Source organism: Manis pentadactyla, chromosome 16 (genome assembly GCF_030020395.1).
Source record: "Manis pentadactyla isolate mManPen7 chromosome 16, mManPen7.hap1, whole genome shotgun sequence".
Lineage (NCBI taxonomy): Eukaryota > Metazoa > Chordata > Mammalia > Pholidota > Manidae > Manis > Manis pentadactyla.
Genome location: NC_080034.1, coordinates 9,684,313 through 9,694,859, shown reverse-complemented (window position 1 = coordinate 9,694,859; position 10,547 = coordinate 9,684,313). Strand labels below are relative to the sequence as shown.

Genomic DNA, 10,547 nt, shown 5'->3' with positions numbered 1-10,547 from the left:
CACCAGCTGAAGGGTAAAAAGATAATTCAGAACATACAGAAATTAGTGCCTCGGTCATAACAAACAGAAATGCAAAAGATTCATGGTGACCTGTCTCCAACAGCAAGCTCTTGTGCATCGTAGGCCCTTGCTCTCTCACTTCCCGCACGACTGCTCTGTCCTGCCACCTCATTCAGCTTCCGGCCAGTTCTAACCCTCAGACGCTTTCTGGGGCTTCGCTCTTCTTACTTCCTATCCGTCTGTGCTGTTGATTTTTCATTCCATTTCTTAGAGTATGCCATCCTGTTTCACAGTTGCTTCTTAGTTTGTCAATATCGTATGTTCTGGAGAGTTGAATAGCTTCATGTATCAAAAATGTCAAGTGTGATCCTATGCCTAAAATCTGATAAGATTGACCTGAGCCCCATTCATGGATTAAAATGATGCATATGCAATTATATCTTATGCTCCAAATATTTTTTGTAAAGTAGAAGTAGAATATATTAGAAGTAGAATATATTAGAAGTAGAAAAGAGCTCTGGAGTCAGACATAACTTGAGTATAGAGCTCAGGCCCCCCACCTATTTGGAGAATTATTTTTAGGAAGTTTGTTTTCTTAGCTATAAGAGGGGAAAAATTCCATTTCTTAGAGTTGTTAGAATTGAATAAAATCAATTATGTAAAGTGACTAGGGGAATTGCTGACACAATAGCCGGTACTCAATAAAGGCCAGTTCTCCACCCTTTTCCTAATTTATTATTATGAGTATGTGAAGGTCATCAAAGGACTTGCTGAAATGATGATGAAATGTTGCACTGGGGCTCCTACCTTTTGGTTCTGTGCAAATGTAAGTCTCTATGCTACTCACAAAGTCCTTTTACTCACTATTTGCTTGTTTCAGCTTTGTATTAGCACATTGATTCTCAAACTATCTCGCTTTGTTCACATGATACAGCAGTTACTCTTTCAAAAGCCTGAAAATACCTTTCTGATTGCTCCATTTCAATGAAATAAGAAGAGGACATTAATTGTTATTTACTTTCTAATGTTTGATTGGTAGCTTGAAAACGGAAGGGTTTGATCCTGGCCTGGACAGCATCACAGTCTTGTTATTTGGAAACATGTCATGTTACCAATCCAGCAAACTGAGAAGTGACACAGGGATAACTTCCTGGGGGGCTGTGTGAGCCAGCATGAGTGCTCCCAGTAACGCTGCCTGCACTGATTTGGAGTTACACAGACACAACGTTTACTTATTCCGTCTGTGAAAGATGTGCTTATGTAGCTTAAATGCTTGACCCTGTTCTTAAAAGGTTGTGTTTAAATAGATATTTGTACATAGATTCATCGGTTCATTGACAAAAATATAATTTCAAAAATGGGGTTAGCTCTCTCAGATGTATTTAACTAAGTCTCAGAATTCTAACACTTTGAGTATTAGACTTTGTTAATATAAAAACTGCTAGCATGCATTTCCTCAGTTAACATCCACAAAACAGTAAAAAAGTAGACAATGCAACTACTTCACCCATCAGCTAGTGCACAAATTGCCAAAATGCTCCATATAGTTCATTCTTAATTCAGAGAGTTCTCACTGATTTTGTGAATTAAGAATTAACCACTTGATACTTAACTGGTCACCTTGGTATTTTTTTTCAAGTATTCTGCAGAATTAACAAGTCTTGTTCAGTCCATAAAGACCATATCCTTGGTTCTGTCTTCAATAAGTTAAGTTGAATCAGATGATAAAAAATATATATTTTGCACGATAATACCATTGTGCTAACAAATCAGTGGCAAATAATTGCCATTTGAGACCTGTTAACAGCAATAGCAACTTACCTGCTGCATACTTGAGAATAAGTTGACAGTTATAAAAGTTAGGGCAGTTCCCTGATATTTCAAATGCTAAATTTGAATCTGTACTTTGAGAATCAGCTTATTTACCTTAATTTATTTGATGTTTTAAATAAAATTTTAGTACTTTAGTACCTTAATATTTTAAATAAAATTTTAGTACACAATACAAAAATTTTTATTAAGTTTAATGATTAAATAAAACATTAGTGTAATAATTGTACTTTGAGAATCAGTTTACTTGCCTTAATTTATTTGATGTTTTAAATAAAGTTTTAGTACACTTTATCGGTACATCTATATAGGTAACAAACAAAACTGAAAGGGTCATAAAAATAAATATCACATTTCAATAAGTGGATGAGGACAATTATGTAGCATTTGGAGAAACACAAAGGTGGACCCCTTCATCACTTCTATACCAATAAAAATAATAGATGAATCAAAATTTTAAAAATGAAAAGCTGAACTAGAGAAGTTCTGTGAAAATATAGAAATGTTAGAAATAATAAAGAATACATTTTTAAATATAAAAATAAGTAAACATGAAAAAGAAATTAGTAAATTTGACCACATGAACAAATAATTCCTGTATGGCAAAAAAAATTATCAAGTCAAATGGCCAAATGGGGAAAAATACTTACAACTCATATCATAACAAAGGACTAGATTTCCTAATATATAAATGGGTTCCTACAAATCAACTTTAAAGGAAAGCAAAAGCCCAGTTTTTTAAAATATGGGTAAGAATGTGAACAGAATTTTAGAAAAGAAAGAATAATGCTCTTAAATATATACAAAGATATCTAAATCACTCATAATAAGAGAAATGTAAACTAAAATGGTTCTGAGATACTAGTTTTCATTTACAAGATTGTCAATGATCTCAGTTCTTTTGGATATGTACCCAGAAGTGGGATTTCTGGATCATATGGTAGTTCTATTTTTAATTTTTCTAGTAACCTCCATTCTGGTTTTCATAGCAGCTGCACCTACATTCCTCCCGACAGTGTACAAGGACTCCAGTTTTTCCACATCCTTGCCAACACCTCTTATAATTTTTTTTTTAGCATCCATCCTAACAGGTGTGAAGTGATATTTCATTATAGTTTTGATTTGGATTTCCTTGATGATTAGTGATGTGGAGCATCTTTTCATATGCCTGTGACAAAAATTGCCAAGATACGGAAACAACCTCAAATCTATTAACCGAGGAATGGAAAAAATATTAATATCCAGTGTACATGTACAATGGAATCTTATTCCATTTTTACATTTAAAAAGAAGGAAATCCTGCCCTGTGCAGCATCATGAAAGAACCCGAAGGACATTAACTCTGAAATAAGCCAGTCACAAGACAACTACTATATGAGTCCTTGTACCTGAGGTATCTACAATCACCAGACTCATAGAAACAGAGAGTGGAATGGTAGTTGACAGGAACTGGAGGCAAGGAAAATTAGAGAGCTGCTGTTCAACAGGCATAAGGTTTCAGTTATACAAGATTAATATATTGCAGAGAGCGGCTGTACAACATGTGCCTGTAGTGAATACTCCCTTGTGCACTTAAAAACTTAAGAGGGTAGATCTCATGTTAAGTATTCTTACCATGATAAAAAAAAAAGATTGGCCAAGTCAAAAGGTTCAATGGTGCAGTACATGGGCAAAAATGTGGAAAAGCATACTCATACATCTAAGGGAGGTATATCCAGGTATAATCTAGTTGGAAGAAAATTTGATATTGTCTATCAAAATTTGAGATTTGCTCTGAACCAGAAAATAGAGCTATAGGTAGTCTCACTTACTTAATAAATTATGCAAGTACACAGCTGTTTATTTCAGCATTGTTGAAATAGCAAAAGAATGAAAATAACCTAAATGCCCAGCCATAGGTGAATAGTTAATAGTGTTATAGTATTACTTTAATTAAAATATATAAAATGTTCACATTTTCATGACCGTATAAATATTGGTATTTTCTGTTAAAAGAACCTAACCTGCAGGCGACTGTCTTGTGTGAATTCCGTAGCCCTTTTGTAGATGTCAGAAGTGGGGCACTGACCCTCCATTGTCTTCACACTCACACTATTACGGTCTTAATCCACCTGAGGAACGTGAATGCCTCTGGCAGAAAAAGATGACTCTGGCCAGTAGAAAGAAGCTAAAGAGAGAAAAGTCCTCAATATATGTTTTTAATATTGTTTTTAAATGTCTTTATTACAATATGGAACATTTTTGCTTCTTAAAAGTTTGGTTTTCATCACCTTACCCAAGTGTATCTTAGCTTCCTGTTGTAGGAATCATCTCAGTTCTTGGCATTATGCATAGGTCTGTCATGTGGTGTGTGAATACTCTGCTGATGGATGTTTTAATCTTCAAATTATGAGATTTAAGTTTCCTTCAGTCTAGGCATTTATGTTGCATAGGCTAAATGCAAGGGTTATTGATGATATTAAATTTGGGATTGCATTCTATCATTTGTCCATTCTTCAGAAGACACAGGAAGACATTTAAATACCTATGTATAGATTATTTCCTCTTCCTGCAGTGGAACATGTCTCCATGAGGCCACTGACCTATGACAAAGCCAGTCCCTAAATGCAGACTGCTATTCTGATCAGACTAATCATTAAAACTGAATCAATCATATTCTCTCTCACATAAATCATTAAGACAGATGATACAAATGGACTTGACAGACCATTGGCCTCCCAATTTTTTACTTGTCAGCAGAGCCATGCGTTAAGTGTAATCAAACCATTTCATTTATTAGGTTAGGGTCAAGATAAAGCAAATTACATAAAGTTTTTCATTGTCAAGAATAATTACAAATATAAAATTACTTAAGACATAAATGAAAGTGAATCAAGAATAATTACCGAATATGAAACTCCATTATTTTAAATAACATAAGCATTTTAAATTCTTGATTGGTTCTGTTATTAATTAATGGCTTACATAAATACTTTAATTTCTTCAGTTCATGTTGTTTATTCACAAAGTAACTATTTAAATCTCATCAATGTGAAATAAAGAATGCAGCTTATATTTCTTCCTCTAATGAAGGTCAAACTTCTCCAAAAAGAATCATAGCATCTATTTTGCAATACTACCACAGAAGAATTAAAAATAACAGATTTGGTATCAAGTGGGATTTGTGGATGGAGAATAGAAGTTTCTAAGTAAGAATTTCTGTAGCTATGGCAATTATATGCTCACTACAGTTGAAGCACCAAGAGAAGTGTAAAGGATCAGAAACTTAGCAGCCATTCATCCATTCGGCACCTACTAAATGCAATCCGTTGTGCTAGATAATATGCACGTGGAAGGGAACTGAGTACCTACACAACTTACAAAATGGAATGTCTCATAATAGGGGCAAAAATCGCTCTTAGGGGAGTTTGTGGGAAGTACAAATGTCCCACAGCATTGGAGAGTCACAGACTACAGGGTCTATTATTTCACTCATAACATTTCTAGTTCTATTCAATCAATAGTGACTGAGAATGTGGGAATCTATATAATAAAAAGAGATGTAATTTCGGAGTTCAGAAAACACAGAAAAAGGTTATTATTAGAATTTATCCCTGCAACCACATAGAATGACCATAATTCATTATGTCTAATGTCTAAAATGCTCCCCAAGCTTTCAGATGAAATTGTTAGGCTTTGAAAGCACAGATGGCCTCTCTTTTTTAAATTGTTGAAGGTAGGATAACATTGTCCATCCAATTATGGAACCTGTTTACTGTAACTGATAATGACTGAAACATTCCTGTCCACCCAAATAGTTTGTAGCATTTTCTTTGTAATGACAGCTCTATTCTTCTCTTGTCAATGTTACTGGAAAGGTTTGTGAGGGCTTTTTTTAGTATATGGAAGGGATTGCTCTTTATTTCTTTTGTTCTTTATTTCAAAGACATCTGTTTCCTAGTGTGTGCTGACAACTGCTTATGATAAAATGATAAGCTTTTTGTAGAAAACATAGACTTCCTCTTTTGAATACTTACACACCCTAAAGGAAATTATATCTTGTGTCATGATAATTCTGTGAAATAACATAAAACTGGTTGCTCCTTTAATTTATTAATACAAACATTCATAAGGGCCACTTCTCAGAACTCATATGTAATTTGCTTCCATGACTAGACTATATGTCTGCTATATTTTTACTTAATTGCTTTTTGGGGTTTTTTTCCTGATGTATCCAACTTATGAAATTTGTTCCCATTGTTCTCATATTAAAGGCATGAAATTTCCTATCAAGACAGATAAACTGTTTTCCATTTTAATTTTGAACACTCTGTTTCTAAAGACAAAAAATGCCCTAGTGGTATTTTAAGAATGTATGCAGATTCTTGTTTAATCTTATGTTTCAAGGCCATGAAGCATATTCTAAAGCAATAATCACCCCACTTAAAATACACTTACTTGCATAACATTTTTGTTGACATGGGACTTAGGTATCATATATTCTGCACCATTCCTGAGAAGGGAGTGCAAACAATACTTAAAAAATGAAACTTCCCCTTTTTCCTTAAGCTCCTTTCTCTGATTGAGAAGTTACGAATATGTGTTGCCTCTTTTCACAAATGAAAATGTGTTCTAAGGCAATTAATCTACCCTATTAACTCTACCAAACATCTGCTGTATTTGTTAAACACTTCAAAATTCTCTTCTGAACCAGTTAATTCTAAGTAGTTTCTCAGTTAAATATTTACATGGGCTTCCATGATGATAAGCTCTAGCCTGTCTGAAATAACCAGCAGATTGTCCAGAGAGAACTGCGGGAAGTGGAACACACTGATAGCTTCCACTGGAACCGAAAATGGGTTAGCTGGCTTGGACTGTGTTTTGCATAGTTTTATGCCAGCCAAAAGAGGTAATAGCCTTGTGAATTCCTCTCTTTGTCAACATTTTTAATGTCCAGAATTATGCTAAAAAGAAAAAAAGCTGATGTTTACATCATGACTGTCCTAAATATATACCTAAGCTTCTTGTTTAGAAAGGCAAGAAATCTTTATGTTTGCAAAATTTTAGGAGTAACCCAATTTACACTTATTTTCATAGAAGATTAAGTAAAGAAAGTAGAAAAATGGATTGGCATTATTCCTCAGCGAATTTAATCAAAAAGAGAATGATGCACAGTGTATACAAATACATCCTGTGCACAAAGATACTTAAGATATGATTCTCTAACTAGAAAAATGGTATAAACCCATAAAACATCAAAAAGTTTTCAGAGATTTAAATAAATTCCAAAATAGAGATGACGTCAAAAATGGTAAGATTAATCCTTAAGTGAGCTGTAGGGCAATTTCCTCTTAGACAGCAGAGAGAGAATGGAATGGCCACTTCAGATAAGAAACACAGACAAGACTGAAAGTTCTCCAATGGGGTATTTAATTTTAAGTCCAAGTTTTGCAAATAATTATGATTACATGTAAACCAGAAACCTGTTTCCCATCACCACCACCCAGCATTCTTCTATTCCAGTGTTCTCTTCCTTATAATACAATTTACTAAGTATTTAATGAGTCTCTTCTATAAGGGTGGTGGAGTACAGGAAAAAAATGGTGCTCTGTACTCTAGAATTCATAGTCAACTAAGAGGATAAAGCACACACATAATGGTATTTACGAGGCCAGAATAATAAAGAACTGTAGGAAGTATTCTGAGACAAATGCTGAGCTCTACCTCAGTTCAACTTAAGTGAACTGGAGTTGAGGTTTATCTGTAATTATCATAATAAGTGATAAGTAAATACATTGTTTGTCTTTATTAAGTGGGTAGGGTAGTGAGCTGGATAATTACAAATAATGAATCATCCTCAAACTTTCATTTCTTAGTTTGGGAAAAAATACAATTTTTCTACAGTTAGTTGACCTATGTTTACCAGTGTCAATATTAATATTATTTTTTCTTTGTAAATGCCAACTAAAATACAATAAAGGCAGATCAAAAATATTCTGAACAGTAATGCAACATGGCTAAGATTAAAAATAGGTCATGGATAATTCAAAGAGTAAATAATCCACTGGAGATTAAAATTCATTTCCCATTTTCCATCAGCTGGATCCAAGCCTTAGCAAAGGGAAGGGGCGGAGTCAGAGTCACGATCATACGGGAAGCATAACAGTGGGTTTGTGGGTGTGAGTGCACTGCGTCCTACTATTTGGACATTACACGCAAAAGGCTCTCATGAATATTTTTTTAATACATTTCAAATCAAGTTTAATAGTTTTGCGTTATGTAGGCCTTTGTTATATATTTCTCCAAATAGGAAAGGGAGTAAAATTTTGATGCTACGTGGCTCAGAATTAATTGTACTCCCTTGATGAATGTTTGGCATATATATATTTTAGTAGCTCATGTTTAAAACACTGACAGAGTTGTCAACATTTGGACAGATATCAAAATGTTATAGATAAGTTTAGCTTTTCAGGAAATGATAATAGTTTCTTAAGGGTAACAGGGAAGAATTCACTCTAGAGCCAATATTGCGTCAGTCTTACAGAAAATGACACAACTCCCTATAATTACATTGTAACTGATACGTGGTATGTTTGGATTTCAAAATCTGGTTTTCTTCTATGCACTAGGAATTAACTATCCTAAGTTGACCTAAGTAGCCAGCTTTCCTTGGTTATATGCCATTTGGCAGGGTTTTTTTTATAGAAACAAACAGAACTGATCATTTTTTTATCCTCCAGTTTTTATCCTGCCAATGAAACATAGTCTCTACCTGCCCCTGTAATGTTAAATTGTTCCAAAAGTATGTAAGAGAAATGAAAGTAATATATACATTTTATTAGTGTTCTGTGGAGAAAGAGTCAGAAAGATTTGGGGAACACTGAGAATTGGTGATACATGCACTTTTCATACTAATACTTTTTGAAAATTAGTTTCAGTAATTTATACTAAATTCTGACAACTTTTATCAAATGAAAAATTAAAATGTCTATAACTCCATTCAAAGAATGAAAAATTAAAATGTCTATAATTTTATTCAAAATAAAACTGGATGGTGGAATTATGAATATTGTGACATGAAAATTTCTTTGGAAAACAAAGAAATGAATACATACATATAATTATAGATCATCACAAGCACATCTGATGTTTAGTTTAAAGGTAGCCATGACTTCTAAAGAAAAAGGTCATATTATAAATATGAATCCCAATTTTTAAAAAGTCCTAGTTGAAAAAATGAAAATTTTTTAAATTAGGTAACAAAAGAATATTTCTTCTGAAATGAAGGTAAATTCAGATTTGTTTGAATATGTATTACTAGATTTCTCATTTATTCTGAACCATTTAAGGCATTTCATATATGATAGGTTTATCATAAATATATTTGTAAAACCCTCTAAAAAATGACTGGCTTTACCTAAAACCTTTTCTCAGAGTCAACTGATTCCCTAGTATGATTTTTTTTCACTCAGACATTAAAAGGCACATAGTGTTGATAAGACAGCTCTACCTGCTGTCCTCAGAGCCAAGTGAATCATTACGTGAATAACCATTTAAATGGACTTATGATAAATGCTTTAAAGAACAAGCACAACGTACTACAAGACTGATGACACAAGTGTTCATCTCTTCATGTGGAAAATCAGGAAAGGTCAGGCAGGGCTGTCTTAATTTCAGTTTGGCTGTGATGTGGAGATTGGAGGGGTTGGGGTCCAGGGTTATCTAGGTGCTCTTACAGTAACAGCTGATGATGGCCACAGTTGGAATGGAGAGAAACAGATCCAAATATATTTTGGTGTTACATCAACCACACTTGGTAACTGGATGTGAAGGAGAAGTTTGAGAGAGAAAAATATAGAGGATGAGTTTAGATTTCTGGTGTGAGCATTGGCAGGATGTTGTGTAAACGGTTTTATGGGTTGGAAAATGCTGGAAGAGGGTCCAGTTTTGGAGGGAGAATCCTGAGTTTGGTGCTCGACATGCTAAATTTCTGAGGCCCGTGAGATTAGAGTGGCTGTGTCAAGTAGGAAATGTGAGATCACGGCAAGAGATGGTGGACTGAGAAGAAAATGAGACTAAAGCCCCACATGTAAACATTGAACAGGGAAGGAGGAGGCAACAACTTTCAGGGAGGAAATGACTGGCTGTAACTGCTGGAGGCATTTTTAAATGGCAATATCATCATTTTGAGTTTCATGTTGAGTAAGAATTCCTGCGTAATAGTAATTGAGCATCAGGAGACTTGACTTCCAGGTTAATGCAGCTGGAATTTCCTGGGCCTTTTTTATAATCTGAAAAAAAATGATTCTTTCCACTACTATTTGACAGTGTTATGAGAAAGTATTAAATAATGTCTGTGATACTAAAATTTAAATGTGAATAAATACATGTTGAAGCCAACATCATAACCATGTGTTTTCTTAAAGGATACTTTGAAGTACTCCCGACCAAAAATGTAGCTTATGTATTGAGTTTAAATGTATAGAGAGACATTTTTGTCTGCCTGCAAATATTGTTATCGTTTATTTATGGTAGATTGATGAAATATGGTTCCAATCAGACGAGGATGTTCACTTAAAATTATTTATAAATTGTCAAACCACTCACCTGGTTTGGAATGGCCTTTTTTTCTTTTCTGGAGTTAATTACAAAGATACATCAAAGAAGGACAATTCATCATGATTAATACATTGTAGAGTCTAGCCCTGGAAAAGCTAACATCACTTTAAAAGTTTAAT

At 34.0% G+C, this 10,547-nt stretch overlaps 1 protein-coding gene across 1 annotated transcript in view; it reads left to right on the top strand.

Moving 5' to 3' along the window:
- The window catches only part of COL19A1 (collagen type XIX alpha 1 chain), a 285,300-nt gene that overhangs the window by 137,568 nt on the left and 137,185 nt on the right, over positions 1-10,547 (top strand). The window lies entirely within an intron of this gene.